A 27,439-nucleotide genomic window follows, 5' to 3' on the forward strand; every position below is an offset into this window, starting at 1 on the left:
ATGTATTATGTTAAGTGAAAAACTTGGTGCATTTCTTATGTCCACGAGTTAGACTCTTTCTCCAAGTCCAGTTGTTCCTAGAGTAATTGATACAACTTAGCATTGAGAGGAACACAGTTCAGAATCTAAAGTGGCAAACAAGTATTTCTGAATTTTCAAGCTTCATTTGCATCTTTCAGAGAACATTAGTAACACTTTTTTTTGTTTGTTAATATTTTATTGTCACCCAGATGGCAGTTGGGTATATAGTCTCTATACTTTATACTTTTTGTAAATAAAAAATTACAAATTTTAAATAGCCAATGGTTGGTTATGTTTTCAGAAAACATGATTAGACTAATTCATTAGTGGTGGCTTCAAGATTTTCCTTATTATTATAGCTCCAGAAAATTCACCTACCTTTTCTCCCTTCTTAAAAAGCTAGGTTGGCGTGCATTTGACTTCATACTGTGAAGCAACATCCTGACAGTCACCCACATCTACTTCAAGGAATATCATGTTAGAATACTTTTCAGAGAGGGAATGAAAGAAAGGCTTGATCGTTTTGCAAGGCCCACACCATGTGGCTGAGAAGTCAACTACTCCAGGTTTATCACTTGCAGCCTCCAAGGCTTCCTGAAAAGCAAACTTCTGCTTAATTTGCTTCACCATTTTGGCTGCTGGGGTCTTCTAAGAAACATTTCTAAAAGGTATCTCCTCTGTCTCTTGTTCCACACTGTTCCACTTCTTCTTAAAACTCATTTTTACTTCCCTATCCATACCTTTCTGACGTTTCAACTGCTTTCCCCCAGCCCCCACCCCGAAGTTCTTTATTATGTAGACTTTTTTTCTTTTTTTCAGTTTTGGTATAACTTCTAACCAAGGAGAGCCAGAAAAGTGACCCAGCCACAGGAATTTGTCCATTTTGTGGGTGGGCTGGTGGGGGTGGCCTCGGGAGAACTTGATGGAGGCAGGATTATGACAGGTCATTAATAATCATAACTGTTTTTTATATTTTTAGTTTTTCTTATTACACAAAATATCCATGTAGCATAATAGCTAGTTTTTGTTACACAGGGACATGCCTTGTAGTTGTGCTTTTTGCCTTGGCGACATAGACTGTGTATACCTAGGAACAGTGGAATCACTGCAGTGGAATTGTTTATGAATGTTTCGTAATGGAAAACTGTTTATGTGATAAACGAAACTGGGTTGATTACGATTGCATAGAATTGGAAGATAGCAGATCTTAAGGTACCACCCCAAACCCTGCTGTGTCACAGATTTTGGCTGATAGCATCTTATTTATGTTGAGAAGCTGGTTGGGCAGGAAGGATGTGTGGTCTGGATACTGCATGAGCCAGCTTGGCATTTAAATTTGCCAAAGACTTTGAAGCATTGCCACATTAAAAAAAAGTCCCTGTGGTAAATTTCAACATTCCCGGCTCCTATAACTCTGCATGTTATTATTTTTAGCCAGCGTGACATCTTTCCACAGCATCACCGAGTGCCCAGTTGTCCATGGCGCTGAGCAGTGTCCACTACTGTGAGGCCTGGTTCCAGTCCTACAGAGGCTTACACTCAAAGCCATGAACAGTTTTCATTTTTATTAATAGAAGCTCAAGAGTTTTTCCCAGGCAAATATGTTGGCTAGCTGTACAACTTTTTTTTTTTTTTTTTTAATTGCAGGGGTGGGTGGTGTGTGTGTGTACGTGTGTGTGTGTGAATCATTTTCTTGAAATACATAAATTCTTAGAAAAATAATGGCTGGAGAGTTGTGAGTAAATGAAAATTTGGTAAACAGGTGGCTTTTCTGTGATGAATAAAAATGCATATGTTTTGGAAGCAAGGCCCTATAGGGTCTTGTCCCCTGCCTCTCTTGGGGCCTGTTCCTTCCATGTCTCCCAGTGAGCACAAGGCTTCACCACACTGGCTTCCTTAATGTTCCCCAACACGCCAGCCATGCTCTGCCACAGGACCTTGGCATTTCAATTTCCTCCCCCTGCAAGACTCTTCCCCACTAACCTACAAGGCTGGCTGTCTCACTTTCTCCAAATAGTGGCTTCTCCCCGAGGATGTTTTTGGCTACCCATCTGCAAGTTTATTCCTTCTGCTGGAGCTTCGGGGTTTCGTATTCTGCTTCTTAATTTTTCTTCTCTTTAGCACTTATTAATATCTAGCACACTATAAAATTTTAAGCTCTTTATTTTATTGATCTCCTTCCTCCCTCATATAACCTTCCTAATACTATGGTAATTGTAATTTTTGATGGTATTCCCGGTGCCTGGAAGAGTGCCTGGATCATCACAAGTGCTCAATAAATAATGGCTGAATGGAAGGAGGGAAGGAAGAAAGGTTGTGAATGACTCTTGTTGGCTTCTATTCATCATAACTGACCTTCTCCATAATTAGACAACCCATTGTAAGCTAGCAATCAGTTTCTTCACTGTGTAGAACAGCCTGTGATTTTGAGGTGAATTTTGAGGTGTTCCGGCAGGCTTCTTGATTGGTAATCATAGGAAGTAAACTTTCATTAGTATCTGCTGTATAGAGGCATGTTTTGTGAAACCAGTAAACACCTCTCTCTCTACATGATTCTACTATTTCATACATTTCCAGAAAGTCAACAGGTAGTAACAGATGCAGCCTGATTGATTTCTGGGAGGGTAATGACAGAGCATATTTGCCGTGGGATAGGTAAATGGAATCCTTGGCACTGAGATTCCATTATCTTTTGTCTACGGATAAAAGGTGTATGACTTACTTATCATTTAATTCCACACCCGGCATTAGCAGGACTGATAGGTGAGGGGCTAGGAAGAGAGGGACTTGTGCGTGGCTCTGTAAATAGCGATAAAGCAGTGGGAATGTAAAACGCAGCTTGGCAAGGTCTGCCTGGGATTTTGCTGAGTCCATAGCAATACTTAATTAACTGTGTAAACATTCTATTCAAGATAAGACTGTAACAGTTGCCTTGGGGAAAATTCTTTTAGTCAATATTTGTTTGATCTTTTGTATAGTATTTTGGCTTTGCTGTTCATGCTATAGCAAAGCTCCTGTTATAAATGCCGTTTTCAGGGATTTGCTGTATTTGCATACCAGGTCAGTCCTGGGAGAGGTAAAGGATTGGAATCACTGTTTAAATAGAGGTTCTAAGGGTTTTCAAGCAAATCTTTAAAAGTTGAAATACTTTGTTTCAATCAGTTGTCAAATAATTATTGAAAACCTGGATTAAGTACTCTGGGAAATCTGAAAACATAGGATAAGATCTTTGCCTTCAGTTTGCTTATGCTCTAGCTATAGAAATAAGACTTGAATCAGTAGATATAGTAGAAGGTCCATATACTAAATAATAACAATGGCTGTGATTTCCTGGACACTTAACAAGGACTGAGCACCATCCTAGGACTTTTCTAAGCATGAATTAACTCATTTAAGTCCTCCAGTAGCACAAAGAGGCAGACGCTTTTGGTTAGTGTGAAGTTTTGCACAGAATAAACAATGTCATTTGGAGAAAGAGAAGACCAGGGAATCAAAGAGCCACGAAGGAAAACTTCAAGGACAGGGTCTCTCAGTCCAGATGTTAAAGATTGGGAGGCAAATGGCTTTTGCAATGGGAAGAAGAAAAAGGGCAGAATGGCATTGGTTGTTTTGCTGGTAACATTCCTTTTCTCTCTTGAAAGTTGTTTTACCCCCCTTTTTTTTTGAGCTAGAGTCTTGCTTTGTCACCCAAGCTGGAGTACAGTGGCGCAATCTCATTTCACTACAACCTCTGCCTCCCAGGTTCACGTGAGTCTCCTGCCTCAGCCTCCTGAGTAGTTAGGATTACAGGCACACACCACTACACCTGGCTAGTTTTTGTATTTTTGATAGAGACAGAGTTTTGTCATGTTGGCCAGGCTGGTCTTGAACTCCTGATCTCAAGTGATCTGCCCTCCTCAGTCTCCCTATGTTTTACTGTTTCTTGATTTTCAGCACACGTTCCTTTGGTGAAGAGGATAATAAACAAACACATAAGTAAACATACAGGAGGTCAATATAGTAAATGCTATGAAGGATAACACGGGAAAGGGAGAATGCTAGAATGGTGAAGGAGGGGATTTGTTATTTTATTTTATTTTATTTTATTTTTTTGAGACACAGTTTCACTCTGTTGCCCAGGCTGAAGTGCAGTGGCATGATTTCAGCTCACTGTTGCCTCTGCCTCCCCAGTTTAAACGATTCCTGTGCCTCAGCCTCCCGAGTAGCTGGGATTACAGGTGAGCACCACCATGCCTGGCTAATTTTTGTGTTTTTAGTAGAGATGGAGTTTCACCACGTTGGCCAGGCTGGTCTCAAACTCCTGACCTCAAGTGATCTGCCCACTTCGGCCTCCCAAAGGGCTAGGATTACAGGTTTGAGCCACCGTGCCTGGCCTGGATTTGCAATTTTAAATAGGGTGGTCAGGAAAGCCTGAGACATTTGAGTCAAGATGGAAGGAGGAGAGAGAAAATGCTGTAAAGGTATTTATGGGGAGAGCCTTCTAGGCAGAAGGAACAGCAAGTGCAAAGGCCTTGCGATGGGAACTTAACCTCGTTTATTCAAGGAACACCAAGGAGGCCAGAGTGGCTAGAGAATAGTGAGCAGGAAGAATAGTAAGAGGTGATGACTTCATGGGTACTGCATGCCCAGTCACTGCTGGGTTTAATGATGATGATAATGGTGAGGTAGGCGGAGCTGTTGAGAGTTTTTGAGTGAGTGGAATGGCAGGCTAGCAGCTGTCACTGCTTTCTGCAACCCCGTGCAGTTGTAGCTTCCCTTGCTTTTCACTAGCAGGCCCAGCCCAGTATATCTCTTGGTCTCTGACCCATTGTTGATGTGGGCAGAGGCACCCCGACAGCTTCACACCCATTAGCTGGCAGGTAGAAAACCAGCTGAAGCCCTGAGTGAGAGAAGGCATGTGCCCTGAATGACACCCTTGCTTCCACCCTCATGGTGTTTTCTTGATCCGTGTTTCTGAGTTTCTTCTTTGATTTCCTGCTGTTACTGATATGCTGGCTGGGTCCTGGGATCTGCCTTGTTGTTGCCGTTGTCCTGTCCAAGCCCACTGCCATGATGCTGGGAGGCAGTGTTGGTTCTGGGCTGTGTCCTGCAGCTGTTTGGGGCTCTGTGCTGCGCAGAATGTTAGGAAGATCCGCTGTGCTGCTGAAGCCTCCTTTTCTTCCACTCAGTGCTTTTGCTTATCATCCTAACACTGCTGTGTCTTCTTGGATGACAGACTTGGGGACCCAAGTGGGCATGGGTGCCTGCACTTCTATAAGTACCTGCTGGACTGTCGCCAAAACTCTGCAAGCAGGGTGATGCTCTCAGGTTCCCTCCAGCCTGGATTTGCCTGTCTCTGATCCTTTCCCTTTAGCCCATGTTGCTGATCCTCTGAGTTACAAGCAGAAGCTAAATGAGAGAGGGAGAGGACAGCAACCTCGGGTGAGGGCGTGGAAACCCAGACCAGGGTGACGGTCGTACGAAAGGAGAAGGAGGGCGGAAGTGATGGGTCTGGGGAAGGAAGCCTCAACAGACCATGCTCCGTTGGCTTATGGAGACTCAACAGAAAATCAGAACCCATACAAGCATCTAAGGATCAGTATTAATCCAGAAGTTTCAAATGCAACGAGTGCTTTCAGAGGATCTTATAGCCAAGACATGACCAAATTACATAAAGAAGGTGTCTGCTGTGGAGCCCTGTGAGTGTCCAGGTGGGGTGGGTCAATATGGGTTCAGGTCAGAGGCTCAAGTGAATGTTTACTCAAAGGGTTGACCACAGGACCACTTTTGTGATGGCACATGTGCACACACGCATGCATGCATGGATGTGTACATGTGCACACACACACACGTGCTCTCTCATTTATTCTGTCCTTTTGTTTTTGATTTTAGTTGCAATTATTTCTATATAGATCTAAAACATCAACTTTAATGCCGTTAATAGGAATAATTATATCTCATATAGGCCTGATTCTTCAACCTACAGAGTAGAGGTTGTTCTCTGAGGTTTTCTCCCTGCTTCCAGCAACATGAAGCTGACTTCTAAGGGCACGCACAGAGGCTTTTGGCAATCAATTGTCAATCAAGGTGTGCTGATGGGCCCTTCCAGCCTCAGAGAAGAGTAACTGGGGTGAAAAAATGTTATTATAATAAAAATATAATATTGCCATGATCCTAGAAGGTAGCTAAATGAAGGGAGGTTCCCTCTTTGAAGAAAAATGTTAACTAAGTGATCTCTCTGGGCCTACCACTTACTTTCCTGGGAAATTGATTAATTTGAGTTAACATTTATTGAGCTCCCAGAATATCCTATGAAATGCTTTAAAATTTTAAAATACAATGTATTTTCTGAATAGGTAATTTACTCATATTTAACATTTAAAGGCGACAAAAGAATGTACAGTGAGAATCCCCCACCCCATTTTTCCTCCTTTAGGCAGCTAGTTTTTTTCCGCAAGGCAACCCATATTAGCAGTATCGTATATATTTTGTTAATACACAATACAGTGTGCTCAATCAGTGTTAATAGTCTTAAGGAAAACAAGGTGCCTTTTCTCTTTTTAAGGGCTTCGTATTTCATAAAACACAGTGAGCCAATCAGTCATATAGAAATGTATTTTAGAAACTTTTGCTATAAATCCAGTGAGTATATAATTCCTAGATGCTCCATAAACTTTATGCTTTTGATTTTTAAATTCAGAAATCTTCCTTCCCCTCTATTTCCCTCCCATTTTATAAATTGTTCTCAAATCTTTGGCACTCGCTGTTGCTTCCTTATGGGGCAGTGCCAGCGCTGATTGGATAAGTAGTAAACAAATATTATAGTAATAGAAAAATGTAGACACAGACAATCAGGTGTAGATTGACTGTGTCTATTTAGATGGGTCTATATGTTTATGGCTGTGGTTTTACATTGTGTTTTGCAGTGTGTATATTTTATTGAACACATTTCTGACCAATTTAGACTTAATGTGTATGTTTGCATTAAATCTGTTCATGTGATGAAGTTAAATAGTTCATAGGATAGTGAAACAAACAACAACCAACAAATCATTCTTTTAAACTGTTTAAAAGTTGTCAAACTTCTCTTGGAGAAAAGAAAAAAGAAAACTCATTTATTTTTTGTAAGTGAAGGAATAGAGGGCAGAAGTTAAACGAACCTGTAACTAATGTGCATAGTTTGAATATGACCTGTGTTTGACTACAGGTTTGTGGAAAATCTTAACAAAAAGGAAAGTATAAAGTTGGTCATATGACAATCCTAGTTTTGTTTTTCTGTGGTACATACCCAATAAATACTTCTGATCACTAAATGTCATATATTCTGAAAAGCAGGTAAGATAAATATGTAATCCATATAATTTTAAAAACAATGTTAGCAGAGTACTTTTCTGAGTGTGTTCGGCAGTGTTGGTGGATGAGTGAAAACATGCAGAGACCAAAGCAAAGACAGAAAGCCTTAGAAACTATGGCCAGTGCTACAGGGCTGATGAGGCAGGAGGCTGACGGAGTTTAAGGCCAATCTAGGAGAGAAGGAGAGCCCGGAGAAGAATCCAGAGGAGCGGGAGAATGGGTTTTGAATATAGGAAAGTGAAACATCAGGATTTAATGCTGGAGTAACTTACTAGCTACCAGAGTAGCAGTAGAGTAACTTACTCGCTTTCCTGCAGCCTGGGGAGGTGAGGGCTTTATTTCCTGGCATGCCTTATATAGCAACCTGGACGGAATAGATTAACTTTGCCAATATGATCCCTTTGTATTTGGAAACCTTATTTTTATACATTTTGATTTTTTTTTCTTAAAGAGAATGCAGCATATAATAAGAAGTGATAACTATAGTTTAAAAAAATTTCCCCAGGACTCAGAGAACAGCTCTTGGAAGTTTTCAGCCTAACTCTAGAAATCTATTTCCAAGGGAATGGTTGACACACAGAAAAAGATTTGTCATAAAGATGTTCTTTGAAGTGTAATTCATAATAAAGAAAAATTGAAAGTGAGTTATTTGTCTAACAAGAAGGGAATGGATAAAGAAATGGTAGTACTATGTCCATTTTACCAGTAAAATAATATTTAGGGTATGTTTTAAGTTAGGTATGAGGCAGAATAAAATTCTATGAAAAAAAGACAAGAAGGGAATGTTAATGGTGGTTGTGTATATGTGATGAAATTTTAAAAAAACTGTTCTGGATCTAATATATGGGCTATAATGTGGATATATTACCTTAAAAGGTAGAGGAAAACAATCATCACTAAAAAAGACCAAGAGTTGAAAGTGGATGGAAAACTTGGTTGACTTAATTCAGTGGAGGTTGTTATGAATATTTTAAACCTCAGATATTCAGGCATTTTTGTGAATTCCTTGGCTGTATAGTGCTGCTGTTAAGATGTGCTGGGGTTGGAGTTGGTTCTGTGAGGAGGAGGAGGAAACTCTTAGTAGGGAGAAGTGGAAACATTCCTAACCCAGTAGGTGCAGGGTTTGTAGCCCCGCAGCCCCACATGCACGCCTGGTATTTGTAATTTGCAGTGATGACAAACTGTGCCTCCGGCCATAGCCGAACTGCTGTCTGTTAGAATGCATGGCCATGGACGACTTGGTGACCAGTGGCCTGTAAAATGCCACAGAATGCCCTGGCAGCTAATTTTTAATTCCCAGGAAGCTGCTTGCAACTTTGCAAAGATAAGGCAAAAGATCAGACTGGGGACATGCCCAGAGCACAGGCCACCCCCAGTCATGTCTTTGTAGAAAAGTCTGGAGAGCAGTGAAACTTCCTCGCTTTCCTGCAGCCTGGGAAGGTGAGTGCTTTGTTTTCTGGCATACCTGAAATAACTGCCTGGACATGATTGATTAACTCTGCAAATATGATCCTTGTGTATTTGAAAACCTTATTTTTATACATTTCGATTTTTTTCTTAAAGACAATGTGGCATGTAATAAGAAGTGAGAACTGTAACTATAGTTTAATTTCTTTTTGTAATTTCCCCAGGACTCTGCTGGAGCAGGACTTCAAAGTGTTTGTTTTCAGCCTGCTTTTAAAGTGATTTGAAGAGAGTGGCTTTGGAGGTTTCCATCCTTACTTTTTCATGTATAGTATCTTGTTTTTTAAAATTGGTGAGCTGAGCACATCCACATAAATACATACAATTATAATTGCCCCAATTTTAAGCTCACTTGTGCCACAGTGAAAACTCAACACCATTAGCACAGTGAGCCAGCTCTGATCCTCTGAAGTGCTGGGCATCTTTTTAATGGACAAATTGCAAATTTAATAATATAAAAACTGAAGTTAATCACACTGGCATCTATTCTTCCAATTTGTCATTTGGCTAAAAGTGATCTGATGTCATTCAGAAAGAAAGCAAGTTGGAATGGCCTCAAGTCCTAATGGTGTAGCTTTGGGCTAAAGCTGAGTTGCCTCCTTGAAGCAACTGCTGCTGTATCCTGGAGGGCAGACTTTGTTAAAGTGTCTGTTTCTGAATTGCTCAGAATCTTAGGATTCACTTGAGGAATGTGACAGTCAGCACTGTTAATTCACCTGCTAGGCTGAGGATGTCAGGTCACAGTGCCACATTGTCAGGGCAGGGGTCACAGTGCCACATTATCAGGCCAGGGGAGGGTTCCTGAATGACTGAGGGAGTCCCACTGTGGCAGCAGAAGGAACGCCGCCATCACCTTGCACCCCTGCCTCCCTTCAGAAGGCGCCGTGATCTCTGCACGGAGGCCTGAACATTTCCTGCTATAATGGGGTCTTTATTTGTGTTTGCTTTTGCTTCCCTTCCCATTCATAAAATGTTCTGCACCTATAGCATCTGAGTATTTTGGAGAGCATAACGTCTTCCTATAAACCAGTGGCTTAAAACCTGGGGTTGCCAGCCAGGATAATGAGTAGAGTCTCTAAAGTTTCCTGGTCCTTTGGGGGTTAATCAGTGACCTTGGTTTTCTCAAGCTATACCTTTGTCTCCTTCCATGGTTGCCACACAACACAAGGGGGAACACTCTTCCCATACAGTGTACCTAAGAGGAACTCATTTCAGAGATAGCTATGGAGGTCTGGCCCGTTTTAAAATTTGAAAGAACAAATAGAAATTTCTAAGATTGTCATCACTGAATTTTCGCTTTAATGAGACTGACCTTCTCCCTACTGTGCTAATGAGGCACCTAATTTGTACCTTTAAAGACCAACCTGTATAGCCAGCATAGTGGCTCATGCCTGTAGTCCCAGCAGCTTCAGAAGCTGAGATGGGAGGATTGCTCGAGCCCTGGAGTTTGAGACCAGCCTGGGTAGCATAGCAAGACCCCCTTCTCTCAAAATATTTATAAAAATCGGCAAGACGTGGTAGCTTGTGTCTGTCGTCCCAGATACTTGGGAGGCTGAGGCAGAGGATCACTTGAGCCCAGGGGTTTGAGGATGCAGTGAGCTATGATCATGCCACTGCACTCCAGCCTGGGGCAACAGAGTGAGATCCTGTCTTTTTTTTTTTAAAGACAGACCTGCAAATATTACCATGGTGTGAGTTACCTCTGAAGTCTAGTTTGTGAGCTCAACTCTAAGCTCTGTGAGGGTGGGGCTGGTGTCTGTTTTGTCCTCCAAGGGTCTAATTTCAGTGCTTGGTGCTTGGACTGGTATCCAGCTTATGGCAGGTACTTAGTTAATGTCTCTCAAATGAGAGCATTTCTGTTTCATAAAATGTAACTCTAGCTGTACTGTTCTAGCTAATACTAAATTGAATCCAGATATTACTATGTTTAATGTAATTTGGACTTTTGCCATAGCTGATCCATAATAACCAGAGATCAATTCATAAAACCCTAACATAAAATCTCACATTGATCACTTTTAGAGGTTCCTTTTTATTTTCTGTGGCTGCGTTTGAAATGGACACCGTTGTGCAAGGTTTTTGCTGGACTGCTGTTTTTGGAAGACAGTGTAGATTAATTCTGTATTAAAGTTCAGAAGTGATTCCGAACTACCAGCCTCCCTTGAAGTCTCATTACTTATTAAAATGCCATTTCTATTCATATTCTCTTTTTTTTCTTGCCTCATTTTCAGTAACTACATTCTTTTTAGCAGATTCAGGCGTTTGAAGAGTAATTCGTTCTCGCAGTGGGAATTTCAAGTCTATGGGGGAAGGTGTGCTGGTGTTGGCTTAGATTTCTAGGGGTAGAAGGCACCTTCCGGGATGTGCTTTAGCCCCCAGAGTTCCCTTTAGACATCAGCATCTTAAACCAACGCACCCAGAAGGGTTAGCAGGCCTCCAGAAAAGGGGAGTGTGTCATTTCTTTCCTGCTCACAACCTTTTGCAACAAAATTTATCTCATTCCTGAATTCTAAACTAGATGGCTTTGTGATCTCAGGCAATCTGCTCTATTTCTCTGCACTTCTTTCCCGATCTCTGAGATAAGGATAGCACTGCTTTGTTTATCAACATCGCCAAAGGGGCTATGTAGGTGTGTTTTTGTTCGAGTTGCCATAACAGCGTAACAAACTGGTGGCTTAAGCAACAGAAATTTATCATCTCGCTGTTCTGGATGCTAGACTGAAATCAAGGTGATGGCAAGGCTGGGCTCCCTTGAAGGCATTAGGGAAAGAACTGTTCCAGGTCTCTCTCTCCTGGCTTCTGATACTTCCTATGCTTGTGGCCGTATAACTTTATAACTTGTGTTCTTCCTGTGTGTGTGTGTTTGTGTCTGAATTTACCCTTCTATGAGGCCACCAGTCGTGTTGGATCAGTGCCCATCCTACTCCAGTATGACCTCATTTTAACTAATTACGTGTGCAATGGACCTGTTTCCAAATTCTGATGAGGTACTGGGGGTTAGAAGTATAACATGTACATTTGGCGGGGGCAACACAATTCAACCTGTAACAGTAGGCAAGAAAGTCAGATAGAATTGGGAGGTCTGATGTAGCTTTCTCTCAAGTTCTCTATTCTTTCTCACTTTTAAGAATCCAGTATATTAGCTGGACATGGTGGCTCATGCCTGTATCCCAGCACTTTGGGAGGCCGAGGTGGGCGGATCACCTGAGGTCAGGAGTTTGAGACCAGCCTGGACAACATGGTGAAATCCCGACTCTACTGAAAATACAAAAATTAGCCGAGTGTGGTGGTGTGCACCTGTAGTACCAGCTACTAGGGAGGCTGAGGTAGGAGAATGGCTTGAACCTGGGAGGCGGAGGTTGCAGTGAGACAAGATCACGCCAGTGCACTCCAGCCTGGGTAACAGAGCATGACTCTATCTCAAAAAAAAAAAAAAAAAAAAGAATCCGGTATATTAGGCAATGCCAACTTAGGACACATAGATTTGCTATCTGACCAGGGTCCTGTTTATAAAGAGTAGATGGGAGTTAACTTATATGAAGTCAGTTTAAGTCATGATGTTCTTATGCTAGGACCTTAGTAACCTCTAGGTCCTTTCCTGAATTTAGTTGCTCCTGTGGAAAGGTGACTGGATCTGGGCCTGGTGCTGTAAACAGATGCAGACAGGTGGCACTGTCAGAGGACTGCTGGGCCTTGTTTGTTTGCTGGCTTCTTGAGATCTCAGATGGAGGACATGATAGAAGATCAAAGGCCTTTGTAATTACTTCCCCTAGCAATTGTTGCTAATGCCTGCAGAGTTATTTGTAAGACTGTGGCAGAAGCTGTGTCTAATTTCACTTTACATACAGACTAGATGTTAGCTCCCAATTGCCTTGAGCTCTTCACTTTCTTTAAGTTGATGATTTTAGGTAATGCCACCATTTCTGAGGTTGTTTCAGAAGTAGAAGTCAGAGGTCTCTTGGGGTAGGGACATTAAATTGTTTTCATATTTTGAATTAAACTTTTTATTGACGTATATACATCTGGAAATTTAATCTAGATATTACTGATGTTTAATGTAAAGCTCGTCGGCTGAGCCTGCTTGGGTACAGTCAAAATTCAGGCCTCCTTTGTAGGAAACAAGGAACTCAGTGTGTGGAACAGTTTTCTGTGTATAGATAGAGGCATACAGTTTAATGAATTCTCACACAGAACGTACCTGGGTAAGTGGCATCTGGATCAAGAAACAGAACCTGACCAGCAAGCCTCTCTGTCGTGCCCTTCATGATCCCTGCCCCTCCTCACTATTCTGAGGTCTATCAGCATCAAGATTTTTTGCTTGATTTGAATTTTATGTACATATTTTAAAACACATTTAATTTTTGTTAGTTAAAAAATTAAATAAATATCATATAGCCCTAGAGTATGTACTTTTTAGTGTCTGACTTCTTTAGCTCAACATTTTATGCGGCTTCACCCATGTTGTTGCCTATAGTGAGAGTTCGTTTATTCTAATGGTTGTGTGGTATTCCAGTGAAGACTTCCTGTTTGAGTAATGCAAAATCCTGTCTTCTATGAGGTATTGTGTAGTTAAGTCCTCGAGTCACTTTCCGCATGGTTTTCCACACTTCTTTTTCACACATGTTCATGTTGCTGCTCTCACAGATTCAAATGCCTAACTTCCTCGATGTTTGCAGGTTTCCCCACCCCACTTTATTCTCTCCCCATGGGATATTTGAAGCTTATTTTCTCCCCCTTAATAACTGACTGCAGTAACTCTGAGCAGGGAAACATCTGGTTAAGTCTTTTGAACTTTCTGACATTAATGTGAAAAGAGAGATATGAGCACTGGCAAAATGGCCGATTAGGGAGGCCCCGGGAGGAACAGCTGGATGAGGTCATAGATCTTCACCTCTCTTGCTTTCACTGCCATGATAGACAAAACCCACGTCAGGAAGCAAGCTGTGATTTTGACTGTGATATGTTCTTTCTCACGATAAATGATTATAGATGCCTAGACATGCAAGAATTTGAAGGGGGCTTGTATTAATGGTTTTTAGAAGAGAAATAGTGAAGTTCTTCCCACTCCCAGTACCAATTCCTGCTTTTTCTAGCAAAGATGACTTAGCTTTATGAATGTAAATTATATTGCAATTTTTTTTTGCCTTTGCTGACAGCGTTTTCCATTCAGTACTTGATAGTATTACTTAATGATACGATGGTAAAGATTAACCCCATCTGGAAATCGATGAATTATAGTAAATGTGAGACACTTAGAATGGTGTCTGGCATGTAATGAGTACTGAAGAGCTGTGGTTGGCACTGTTACTATTTGAAATCATTTGGGGCTCCTCTTGTGGCAGTGGAGGGCCCAGGCTGGGTGGACTTCCATTGTGTGTGAATAATCACCATGTAGTAAGGCAGCTGGAAAAGCTTGTCAGCATTACCTGGCTGGGTACAGCCATAATTCAGGACTCCCTTTCTACCCCATTGCCTGTAGGAAATAAGGAATTCAGGGTGTGGAACAGCTTTCTCACTGACTCCCTGGCTGCACCTGGGTGTGCCTCTGGACAGGAAACCTGATACCAGCATGTAGAGCAGATGCTCCTGCTGTCAGATAATGAAGCTAATGCAGAAATCCATGTCTCTGGGCTAAACTCTGGAGAGGTTGAATAAAGTACCCTCGAATGGGAATAAAATGGCACAGGGGGGCGTACCTGCAGAGCAGTTTCTAAAAAAGGAAAGCGCTTCATGCATACCATGCCTGTGTGTTGCAACAGCATACAGTTAGCATTTTGCTGTGTCTGCTCTTCTGTCTCGCTCTCTCTCTTAAGTTTCAGACATCATAGCATTTCACCCCTAAATACTTGAGATGCATCTCCTGAGAACATTCTCCCTACATTACCATAATGCAGTATTGTACCGAAGAACTTAACAATGATTCTGTTTTATTATCTAATAGTATCTAGCACATTTTCAAATTTCCCTGCTTATTTGAAAACAGCTTTTTCCAACACGGGGATAAAAATCAAGATGCATGCGTTGTATTTGGTTATTCTTCTTTAAGCAGTAGCAGTCTCTACACCTTCCTTTTTAATTTTTTGAAGAGTCTAGCCTAGCTGTCTTAGAGAACGCCCCATATTATGGGTTTCTTGATGGTTTCTTTACATGTCATTTACTTGTTCCTCTATCCTGTGTATTTCCTGTAAACTGGAAGCTAGGTTTACAGGCACGAGTAGATTCAGGTTAAACATTTTTTGCCAAAGCTATTTCATAGGTGATGCTGTGAACTTCGTATGGCACGATGCCCTGCTGTCTCAATATTACTGATGTTGAGCTGATGACTACTAGATCTTTCCACTGTAAAAATACACTTTAGGCCGGGCACAGTGGCTCCTGCCTGTAATCTCAGCTCTTTGGGAGGCCGAGGAGGGCGAACACAAGGTCAGCAGATCAAGACCATCCTGGCTAACACGATGAAACCCTGTCTCTACTAAAAAAAAAAAAAAAAAAAAATTAGCTGGGTGTGGGGGCATACGCCTGTAGTCCCAGCTACTTGGGAGGCTGAGGCAGGAGAATCACTTGAACTGGGAGGCAGAAGTTTCAGTGAGCCGAGATTGCACTGCTGCACTCCAACCTGGTGACAGAGCAAGACTGTGTCTCACAAAAAAAAAAAAAAAAAAAAAAAAAAAAATACATTTGTAATTGCAATTAGTAATAGTTTGTGGGGTGATATTTTGCAAAGTGCAAATATGCTGTCAACTTTCCAACCCAGTTTTTAAGTTTCCTTTAAGTCAAGTAGCCTGTATTAGCTACTCCACTAGAGTTGCAAAATTAAGATTTTGTAATTCTTTTACTCCTTCTACCTTGAGTTACTGGCATTCCTCTGTAAAGAAGAGTTTTCTTCACTCACCCTTTTTCTGAGTATCATTATGGAGTCATGATTTTTATTTATTTAATATTTATGATCAGTTAGAGGCATTATTATTTTTGACACTCTACTTGTCCTTCAAATTGAGCGCCTGTGACAAATAGTGCCTTGTTTTCTGGCACCACCAGATGTCCTGGGCTCATCTTACACGTTTCCATCCCAGATACTCCAAGAATCCCTGGGTATATTTTGTGGAGAATGCATTAAGAAACCCAGATGTGGATGCCAGGTGGGCTTGTTGCTAGCAGGAGTCATCATAGGTTTGTTCAATGGACAGAGGTAGGAAATAGATTTTAAAAAAACCATGAGTTCATTCATATTTTAAAATCCAAGATGATACAAGGAATGTTCAGATTAATAAGGACATTCTGTTGACCTGTGGTGTTATGTGAGCTGTTCTGCCTGCATCTTCTCCCCTCTTAGGCTACCTTTCCCATAGACTCCTAGCCTTGTCTGCCTTTGAGTTTCTTCTGTTGATTCATTTTGTCTCAAAGTTAGTTGTGGAATTCTTGGTTCTCAAAGTCAGCCTAACTATGATTTAGTGTCAGTGACTGAGAAAGAGTAGCCATAGACAGACATGGATACCAACTCCAGATGAAGTACAGACTAGATCTCAAGGATATGGGAGGCAACAACAGCAAAAACAACTAAAATTGCTTACCAGTTAGTATGTGCCAGCCAGCATCTCACACTCTTTGAGCTGTTTGTGCATTGATCCTCTTGGCCTCTGACACCTCTGTCACAGGTGCTGATGTGTCATAGTCCCCATACTGATGAGAAAGCTGAGCCACCATGAGGTTGTCCATTGCCCAGTTACACATCTCAGACTTGCCAGAACTGGGCTTGCAAACAGGCCATCTGTCTCTGCACTACATGGTCCTAACCCCTACATGTTTGTGCCCCTCAGTATCCCCAGAGAGTGTGCCTTTGTGTGGCCTGCTGTTCATCTCTTTATGTGCCAGGTCCATCTGCTACATGTCCTTTTCACCCTGAGTTGGTGGCAAAGCCCTTGCAGTAGGAACCCAAACCCAAAACTCCAAAGAAATGAAGGGAAGACTTTGGCCCCCTGCCTCAACTGGAGTGGGAAGGGGTGGCTTAAGAGAATTGTTTATTTTTTTCCAGTTTTGACTTTTCTTTGGGATTTCTTTTGCCTTTGAGGATGTTGAGTTAGGTAAGTTCTGTTTGCGTAAGAGTTGAGTCCTTTAAAGTAGTTTCTTAACTATTGGCAACAAGCTTAAAGACTGGAATGTCCCAGCAATGGGCTGTGGATGTGGAGAGTTAGTTCTCTTTAAGAATCAACATTCTTTGAGCCAGTTATAACATTGTAGAATTTAAGAAAGAATTTGGTGATAAATATTGCTAAAGTGAAGAGGAGACTGAAGAATTCTTCTAGTAACTTGTATGTTAAGATAACTTTTCTTAAGACGTTTTTGTGTGATTTGAAGCATTATCCTTTCTCCAACTTTTCTATCACTGATATGGAAGAAGAATGATCACAGACTAGTGGGAGAGGACGGGAAGGCAGCTCTCTGCTCAGAAGGCTGATCAGTGAGGACTGGGATTACCTGCAAGAGGAAGGTAGGCTATCTATGCCTCAATTACTGTAGGCAACAGAAGAAAGGTCCATTAAAAACAACTCCGTCAAAATCCAGAGCATTGCCAGGTGGAAGGCTCAGCTATTTCAATGCATGGATGCATTTTCGATGAAGTGTTTTGACCAGGATGGAAGATGGCCCATTTTCTTCTTCCAAAATCAAAGGTTTCTAGAATGTACTCCCCCACTGCTATACACATAAACACTTCCCCAATATGCAGTCGTCCCAGTGTAAAACAGCCTACCAGCATTTGTATACATTTCATAATAATAAAATCAAAGGAGGCTACATCTAGAAAATAGAAAGCAGCCATCCATTCTTCCCCTGATCAGAAAGGCAAGGAGAAGAGTGGGCTGGTTTTTGGACTTGTGGATACTGGGTCTGGTTTCATAGCAGCCTTCACCTCCCCAGTCCTCATCTTGCTCTTCCAGACTGAAGAAAGGAGAAGGAGCTGCAGGAAGTTGAACAGCCATGGTCCCATGAGCTTCAAAGTATCACAAAGAGATAATTTTAAATCTGGTGCTACTCTCTCCTTCCTTTTGCTGAGTCTTACTCTGGGGTGTCAACTTTGAGCAAGGCTGGCCTCCCATCAGAGCCAGGACAAAGGGTAAGGGGTCATAGGCTGTCCTAGGGAAGGTATTGGATGAACAAAGACAGCTTCCCTTTTTTCTATGGGGAGATGTATTAGTTTGCTAGAGCTGCCATGCCAAATATCACAGACCCAGTACTCGAAACAATAAAAATGTATTTTCTCCCAATTCTGAGGCTGGGAGTCCAAGATTAAGGTGACGGCAGGGTTGGTTTCCTCTGAGGGCTGTGAGAGAAGGATGTCTTCCAGGCCTCTCTCCCAGGCTGGCTGTCTTTTCTCTGTATTTTCACATCAACTTTTGTCTGAAACGATCTGTGTCCAAATTTTCTTTTTGTTAAATAAAGATATCAGCCATATTGCATTAAAGCCTACTCTAATGACTTTGTTTTAATATAATTACTCCTTTAAAGACCGTATCTCCTCTCAATGAAGTAAGATGGTATTTAAAAAAGGACCCTATCTCCAAATGTTATATTCTCATATATATTCTCAGTTATATATTTTCATATATATATATTCTCAGTTATATTCTGAGGCACTTGGGTATTAGGACTTCAACATGTGAATTTTGCGGGCACAAAATCAGCTCATAACAGGAGCTAAAGAAACATCCTATTCTTTGTTTCAAATATTAACAATCATGAATATACTTGTAACCTTACACTGTTAAAAGCAAGTTTCCTAAACAGTGCTCTGGTGTGCCACTTTCCCTTCTCCCTTCCCCTGAAAAAAAAGTATCAGAAATAAGAAGAACAATCGTAAAGTTAAGGAGTGATCTACAATAATTGAGTTTAGTGAGAAAAAAATACTTACCTCATGCTCTCCTTTTGTTCTCCAATTTTTTAGATTTTCAGGTATGTAAAGAAAGCAGTCATTAAGTATTCTTTAATAGTTGTAATATGATTGCGTTTGATGGCTCATGCCTGTAATCCCAGTGCTTTGGGAGGCTGAGTCAGGAGGATTGCTTGAACCCAGAAATTCAAGGCTGCAGTGAACTGTAATTATGTCACTGTACTCTACCGTGGGCAACAGAGTGTGACTGTCTCAAAAAAAAATTATACCTCTCCAACAGGCAGATTGTGTATTTGTTGTGCAAATTCTCCATATATGAGGCACTTTGCCAGAATTTTGCCCACCTACTAACAGGTACTCACAATTACTTGGTGCAGCTAGCAGAATTGGGACCTAGTGCCCAAAGGAAATTCTATAGCCTCTCAGCCTAGCCCACCTGCATCAGAATTACATGCAGTGCTCTAAAACATGTTCATCCCTGGGCCCTTTACTGTGCATCTACTGAATCAGAGCCCATGTAAACAGAGCCCAGGAATTTGCATTTTCAACATGTGCCTCAGGAGATTTTAGGCAAATGGAATTTGAAAATTACTGCTTTATTGGCAGGGTTGATAATTCTGGGCCATCACTAGGGGGTAATGCTCATCTCACATCTCTCTTTGCAGGTAAAGAATTTAGTGCTCTGGTTTCTGGTGCCTTTCAACTCCCATCAACATTCGGCCTCATAAACACAGGATTCATATCTCCTTGCTCCTTGCCCTACAGTAACCTCCTCCTGTTGCCCCTCCCCCACAACTTTATGTCCCCTACTGTCCACCTTTGGAATTGTTATGTTCTCTGTGGGTGCCAAGTATGTCCTAAGCTGCTTCTCTGTGATGGTGAGTGGCTTCTAGAACCTTCTGAGACATCTGGAAAACAGACTAACCTAAAGTCTTTCAGAGGTTTTCTTTGAAATGTTTAGGATTTGGGGATGTTTTCTTAATTGCTTGTGGTCTGTGTTTTCAGTGTAGGCTAGGGTACAACAATCCAGAATATAGTTATGCTGGCAGGGGGAGGAAAATTCAAACAGATACATTCATATCATACATGTTCTTTTGTCCAAGTGTTTTGATTTTCTAGTTTCAAAATTTTGTTATGTGAATGTGTGGTTGTCTTCTTGGTTTGGTTGCTTCTTTCTTCTTTGGACCAAGGATTACATGGAAAGTGCTGTTTTCCAGGAGCAAATCCCAGCCACGCTGTCTTTTCTCCTGCCGCTTGCTGATGGTTCCCATTCCACTTTTAACGATGTAGGGACACAATAATTTCTGCGCAGCTTTACCACATGACAATCCTCCTGAAAGTTTATCACAAAGGAATTCTAAGCACGTGCAATAACATTCAATGAAATTTAAATGCAATAATAAGAGATTTAGTGGTAGGACCATTGTGCAACAACTAAACAAAATGTTGTGGCATTGACAACTTAGGGGATTTTTGCAGTAGTATTTAACTTTGTTAGGGCCAAAAGACACAGGACAAATAGAGTTTGTGAAATTCTCCTGTTAAAGGTTTCATAAAATACACAATTTGAGCCTTTGAGAAGAAAAGGGGAGACAGTACTCAGAGTGCTGGCTAAAAGCACAGTTTTTGGAATGAAGACTGGACAGAGCTACCACATACTTCCTTTTGAAGAATTTTCAAAGACTCAGTTTCCTCTTCCTTAAAGTGGTGGTAATATTAGTACCCAGTATGATGAGGATGAAAAGATAGAATACATGTAAAGTGTGTAGTATAGTGCCTAGTGTACTATACATGAATTTGTGTGCAAGTTCAGACTTCTGTGATCGTTATTTTTCAGTATTGAAAGAGTCATTTGACATGTGGTGGAACATGAAAGAGTCTTTCAAACATGGATGAACATTCCAGGAAATTAGTTCATCTTCTGTTGTGTAGAAATCTATGGTGAGTCAAAGTTGGGGTTGATTAACCTATTTGATTTCACATTGGAAGGGGCCAGTTGGCATGCTGGGCTGAGGATGGGGAGGCTGCCTCTGGATGCAGTGGGAAGTGCTGGGATTAGCTGGGTCTGCAGGTTCTGGAGGGATGATTGGTAACATACATTCCATGCGTTTGCCAGCCCTCTACTCTTAACTCATAGCTAAGCTCTTTAATCTAGTAATGTTTTCTTCCATTCCTTTTTATGCTTAATATGGACAAAAGAATCTGTAAAATAATTAAAATACTCAAATCTGATGCTAATATATTTTCAGGGATGATCAACTCATATTCTGTGTATTTATTGCTTGAAAATATTATGCTTCAATGGATATGGTAGAAAATTTAAGGAAAGCATTCATTTTAAATAAATAGAGGAAGTAAATTTCTGACAGCTTCTTTTGTCTATTAACAATTCCTGGTTTTCTGTGTGCTGGTTGGTTTTAATTGTTGCTGTGCAGTCTTGTTCATCCTGTAGCTGTAAGGCTTTTTAAAGCATTTATTTCAAAATATTTTGATGGTTCACTAAAAAAGCATTAACAAAGTAAATTTATTTAAAAAATCAGAATTGCTTAATTGTGCAGAGGCTGGATGGGTGAGTGTTTGCAGCGTTGTTATTGCAGCCAAATGTTTATTTTTCACAGCTGTGGTAGAAATCTTGGCCCTTTGTGCTTAGATCTTACCTCACGTTCTTCCTCTATTAAATGCATCTAAGAGTGTGTAATGGGGATGGAGACAACCTATTCTGGGAACCCAAAATCTATGGCTCTGCCTTGATTTCTGTATTAGAAGGGTCAGTAAATTTTGTAGTTCTCTCTGTGTATCTTTCCATTACTTTAGTGTGGTGAGGATTTTGTGTCATCATAAGATGTTGAATTAATGATAACAGGTGATATCCCTGAAAAAGACTTTGTATTTCAGAAATATGTGAATTCACCTTTTGAAGGGCATAAATCCAGCTTAACCATTAACATAATATAGACTGCATACAATTATATTCCCTTTTTGGCAAATTGACTGATTTTCCAAGAATGGTTCTGACATAATTTTCAACTGAACAGAGGGTCATGGTGATTTACGTGGCAGAATGAAATCAATGTGCACTTAAATAATACAATTGAATCAGCTTTTCTGGATCACTCCATTCCATTTTAGAATTCTTTTCTTTGGGCTCAAGTGAGAGAGGTCAGAGGTATTCATAGAATGTTAGGAAATGATCTTTATTAATATTGTCAGTACTCTTAGTCCGTTCCTCCAGGATTGTTCATATTAAACCGACTTACCAAAGTTCTGCTTGTAAGAATTACATAAATGGAGATATATAATATATTTTAGTTATTTTGAAGGAATGCCACTTTTCTTAAAAATAAATCTCAGACTCTTAGGGATGATAACTCAGGCAGAGGACCCAAAGATATTGGTTACATTAAGCAAATAGAAGGGTCTTAAATCTTTAAAAACTTGATATAAGAGCAATAAGCATTTGTCGTTATTCATTTAATTATTTAACAGATTTCTATTAAGTGACAGGCATTGATCATTTTGAAATCACAAGGGTGTAAAACCACAGCATTTGGCAATGTTAGTGTGTTAAGCGTAGAAACAGCTACAACAGTGATTCACATGCACACTTTCCCCATGAGTTTTGTGTGGTTGCTTTTTTTTTTTTTTTTTGAATTTGTTCTGGTCCATTCAAATTATTCTGAAAACACGTGAGTGCCCTGCATTAAAAACAGTGGTTGAAGTGTGATTATATACAGACTAAAGTAGGTCGCACTTCTTGATGTCTTATGTCTATTAAGATAGAATGCAGTAGCATTAGCTTTTAGGGAAATCTTGATTTACACTCAACTTTGCAATAAAATGAAACCTTAACAGATATATTTTCATGTGTATAATTCTGTTTATTCTATTTTGTTGCTGCCTCTGTGAAGTCGGGATTTTGGATCTAAGTAAAGGACCTAAATGAAATGAAGGACCTTACTTTTATCCTTATTTTAATATATATAAATTTATATGTAAAGATTATATAAAAGAATACAAAGGTTATGTATAAAGATTGAAAGAGATTATATATAAAGACTATATAGAATACATATATATTTATATATATAAAGAGTAAAGATCTGGACCATTATTCTAGCCTAGTGAGAGCTTTCAGATCTTGCTCTGGAATACCACATTTATTTCACTCTCTTAGTGTCACGTCTTTGGTATTTTTTAATAACCATGCCAACGATGTCCTCATTCATATTTCTGAGTAGGACAAATCCAAGGATAAAGTAATGAACAATACCTCTCACTCCTTCCCTTGGGTTTATATTCATCATGATTGGCATTCTTTTTTTAAAATGTAGGTACAAATCTACACATCTACCTAAGTATACTACAGTCCAGTTTCTGTTCTTCTTGTCCTTAATTTACTTATCCATCATTCCACCCATAAACCAATCAACATTTATTAGATGTCTCCTGTGAATCACATACTGTGCCCCTTTTGGAAATAAAATGTAGAGAAGTTTCAGGCCTTAGTAGAAGAGAAAGTGGCATAAAAGGATAATTTTAAAATAATGTGACAAATTTAAGCCAGTTTTGAGGACTACTGCTTTAGAAATAATCAATTGAAGATGGAGGTTTGCTGGCAAGGTAGGGTGTGATTCTATGGAAATCTGGGCTGCTGGTGATAGTTCTTGTAAACAACTGTGTTGTCCAGATTGGGCTGTGGGTGGAAGGGTGGGTGGGGGGTGTGGGAAGGAAGGAGAGGGAGAAAGAGAGAGGGAGAGAGTACAAGCCTAATAGACTGGGAAAAATGTAGCTCTCGGAGGAGTAGAGGTCTTGATGTGTGTCAGGGTAGAGAGTGAGAAAGCTGGAAGGATAGGAAATTGGGATTGGTGGTTGCGATTGTGGTGATGGGGGTGAATTTAAGATATCAAAGGTGATGACAGGGTTTAATGTGTGGATAGGGGAGACGATGGGAGAGCTGGAGGGGAAGTGGAAGTCTCAGCATTGAGGAAGTAGAATAATTGTGATGCAGGGGTGCTGAGTAGGCTCTGTGAATGTCGTGAGAGTTGCCTTAGACTTGGAATGTCATGAAGACCACAGGCCAGGTATCAATGAGTATGTGGAAGTGACTAGGCGATCTTTATAAACCAAGACAGGCATACAATCTGGAAGTAGCCCAGGGAGTAAGATATTCACATCTGAGACAGAGATTGTGAGTTGACTTTCCATATCTGCTCTTCCTTAAAAATATAAACATAATTTTTAGCTGAGCATATGGCCACCCAGAGCAAGACTACATTTCCCAGACCACCTTGCAACTATTGCGGCCATGTGACTAAATTCTGACTAATAGAGAGTATCAGTGCATGTGGCACATGCGCCTGAGTATAAGTGGCTGTGGCACATGCACCTGACACAAAGCCTCCTTAAAGAGAGAAAAAAGAAGCCCTTTGTCTTCTTGCTAACTTCAATATGTTTGTGCTCTCTTGTGAAGTGACAGCCTTCTTGTACCATGAGGCAAAAGGCCCTCCTGAGGATGGTGGGCCAGTAAGATAATAGTAACCTGGGTTCTTCCTGAGTCTGTGAAGCCCACCCCAAGGTATTTTTTATTTTTATATGTGAGAGAAATACATTGTCTTATCTTCTAAAGCCATTGCTATCTTGGGGATTCTGTCACTCACAGACAAACTAATCCACATGTCTTGGATTGGGAGGAGGGAATAGTTCGCATCAGCAGGGGAATAGGCAATATCTTCAAGAGGCAGTCAAATTTCAATTTAAGTCAAAAGTTGGAAACAGTATTCTGAGAAGAGCTGTAGATGCTTAAGGACTGTTTGACCTGGAACAAGGCTGTCAGAAGGTACAATGGAAAGGTTTGGAGGGCAGGGAGCAGAGGAAGATGGTTGCCAGGGAGAAAAAGGATGAGGAAGAGAGTTTGGGAATGCATAGGTAGGAATTTACATTTTTGGCAGAGATCAAAGAAGTGGGGATGTGAGGCATTGGTGGTGGAGGCTGCTTTCCAAGATTCAAGCAGATGTTTGATGTAGTCTGTATCAGTCCAGATGTACATGTGGAGGAAGGGCCTGTTGGTGCTAGAACCAGGGCAGGAATAGGCCCTGGTCTAAAGGGACCTCACAATAAACTGTCAGATGTCCTGCTAGTATTGCCGTTAATAAGACTGGGCACGCTATTCCAAAAGGAAATAAGAGTAGTCCACTGTCCATCATTCTGAGACAATCCATGGTGGTTTCTGATGATCTTTACTTTTCCTCTAAGTGCCCATGGGCCATCTCTTTAAACATCAAATTCAGGAATTTTCCTTTGGATTTGAGATTTTGAGCTGTACCTGTTCACTATCTGGACAGAACTGGGTCTCTTTATTACCTGTTTCTACATGTATGTTCCAGTATCACATTGTCTTCATTACCTGTGATTGTTAACAAACAATTTGTGAATTTCTGTTCCACTTCAAATTTTCTTCTACATTTCTTGCATATATTAAGAATCTGCATTTTATTTTGCTTATTCAGCTCTTGTCTTTGAATAATCTGATTTTTTTTCCAATTTATGATGGTTACTTTAAATTGTTTTCTCACATTTACATCCAGCTCTTCTACCAGTTTGTTGATGCATTTGCTTCTTCATCTGTAATTCTTATTAACACTTTGAAACTCCTTAACATCAATTTTGTCTTTATGATTATAATGAAACAAGAGTTTTCTTGACTTTTTCTCCTGGTGTATTCAAATAGAATATGACTTTGATATTATGGAATGGATAGAAAGTAGTGGAACAAGAAAAGGATAAAATAAACATAGTATAATAAATGAGAAGAGTTTCTCCAGCAAATAAGAAAATAATTATCTACTTATTTTTTGGTACTGGTTTAATTATTTTTGATCCCTATGTATGAATAAGTAGACATAATCAATAGTCCATAGAGTAAAACTTTTTTTTCTTTTCTAAATGCTTAAGAAAGGATTCGACTGTCGGCATACAATTTTACTAAATAAATGTGAGTGAATGACATAGGAATGATTGGACTCTGGAAAAAATTTGAAAAATTAAATAAAGCCTTATAACTTGACTTCTGGAATGCCAGGGACATGATATAATCTTGGGGAAAATATTGTGTGCATAAAGATCATAATTAGATTTGCTAAACCAAGTATCTAAAGGATTGCCTGAAAAATCTTCCTGAACCCCAGACTGGTGGAAATGAATAGGTCGTCGGGAGACTGCTGCCCTGTGGTTAACCACTTAGGGATTAGGTTCTACCTGTTACAGCAGTAGAATAATTATGCATTTCCTGTAAGACTGGGATTCTTGAGAGCACTCATTAGCTCTTAGACAGATTCTTCTTTGTGAAGAAGAATAAACAAAAATAGATTTTACTTTTAAAATATTTAAAACTAAATATTTATAGAAAATATGAACATAAGCACCATTAGCATTCCCAAATTTCATTTCTCGTCCTTGTCAATAGATAGATCTGCCTTGTTACTCAAAACCCCTGCCATATTGTGGCTGCTTTGTTTGCTTGGTGTTGCTTTGCCTCTTATCAAAGGAATTTTAAGGAGGATGAGGCATGTATCAAGTAGCAACTCCAACAGTTGCTATCAAAACAATAAGAAATTATTATTATATCGGCCGGGCGCGGTGGCTCAAGCCTGTAATCCCAGCACTTTGGGAAGCTGAGACGGGCGGATCACGAGGTCAGGAGATAGAGACCATCCTGGCTAACACGGTGAAACCCCGTTTCTACTAAAAAATACAAAAAAACTAGCTGGGCAAGGTGGCCGGCGCCTGTAGTCCCAGCTACTCGGGAGGCTGAGGCGGGAGAATGGCGTGAACCCGGGAGGCGGAGCTTGCAGTGAGCTGAGATCCGGCCACTGCACTCCAGTCTGGGCGACAGAGCGAGACTCCGTCTCAAAAAAAAAAAGAAAAAAGAAAAAAATTATTATTATATCATTATTCTGGCTTATCATGGAATTTTTAATGTTTAAGAATTTTTATTTTACAAGATTATGGCATGGAAACCATAGTTAGTATATTAAAAGAAAGGTGGCCGGGAGTGGTGGCTCACGCCTGTAATCTCAGCACTTTGGGAGGCTGAGGCGGGTAGATCACCTGAGGTCAGGAGTTCGTGACCAGCCTGGCCAACATGGTGAAACCTCGTCTCTACTAAAAATATAAAAATCAGCTGGGCGGCCGGGCGCGGTGGCTCAAGCCTGTAATCCCAGCACTTTGGGAGGCCGAGACGGGTGGATCACGAGGTCAGGAGATCGAGACCATCCTGGCTAACACGGTGAAACCCCGTCTCTACTAAAAAATACAAAAAACTAGCCGGGCGAGGTGGCAGGCGCCTGTAGTCCCAGCTACTCGGGAGGCTGAGGCAGGAGAATGGCGTGAACCCGGGAGGTGGAGCTTGCAGTGAGCTGAGATCCGGCCACTGCACTCCAGCCTGGGCGACAGAGCGAGACTCCGTCTCAAAAAAAAAAAAAAAAAAAAAAAAAAAAATAAATCAGCTGGGCATGGTGGCAGGTGCCTATAATCTCAGCTACTCGGGAGGCTGAGGTGAGAGAATCGCTTGAACCCGGGAGGTGGAGATTGCAGTCAGCCGAGATTGCATCATTGAACTCCAGCCTGGGCGACAGAGCAAAACTCCATATCTAACTAAAATAAAATAAAATAAAATAAAATAAAATAAAATAAAATAAAATAAAATAAAATAAAATAAAATAAAATAAAATAAAATAA

The 27,439-nt window shown here is 40.6% G+C and overlaps 1 protein-coding gene and 1 pseudogene across 2 annotated transcripts in view; one reads left to right on the forward strand and one right to left on the reverse strand.

The window, feature by feature from the left end:
- LYPD6B (LY6/PLAUR domain containing 6B) overlaps positions 1–27,439 on the forward strand; it is a 198,083-nt gene that overhangs the window by 36,008 nt on the left and 134,636 nt on the right. The gene's annotated exons all lie outside the window — the stretch shown is intronic.
- LOC112636206 lies at positions 332–651 on the reverse strand (annotated as a pseudogene).

The sequence above is a fragment of the Theropithecus gelada genome, chromosome 12, assembly GCF_003255815.1.
Source record: "Theropithecus gelada isolate Dixy chromosome 12, Tgel_1.0, whole genome shotgun sequence".
NCBI classification, from domain to species: Eukaryota; Metazoa; Chordata; class Mammalia; order Primates; family Cercopithecidae; genus Theropithecus; species Theropithecus gelada.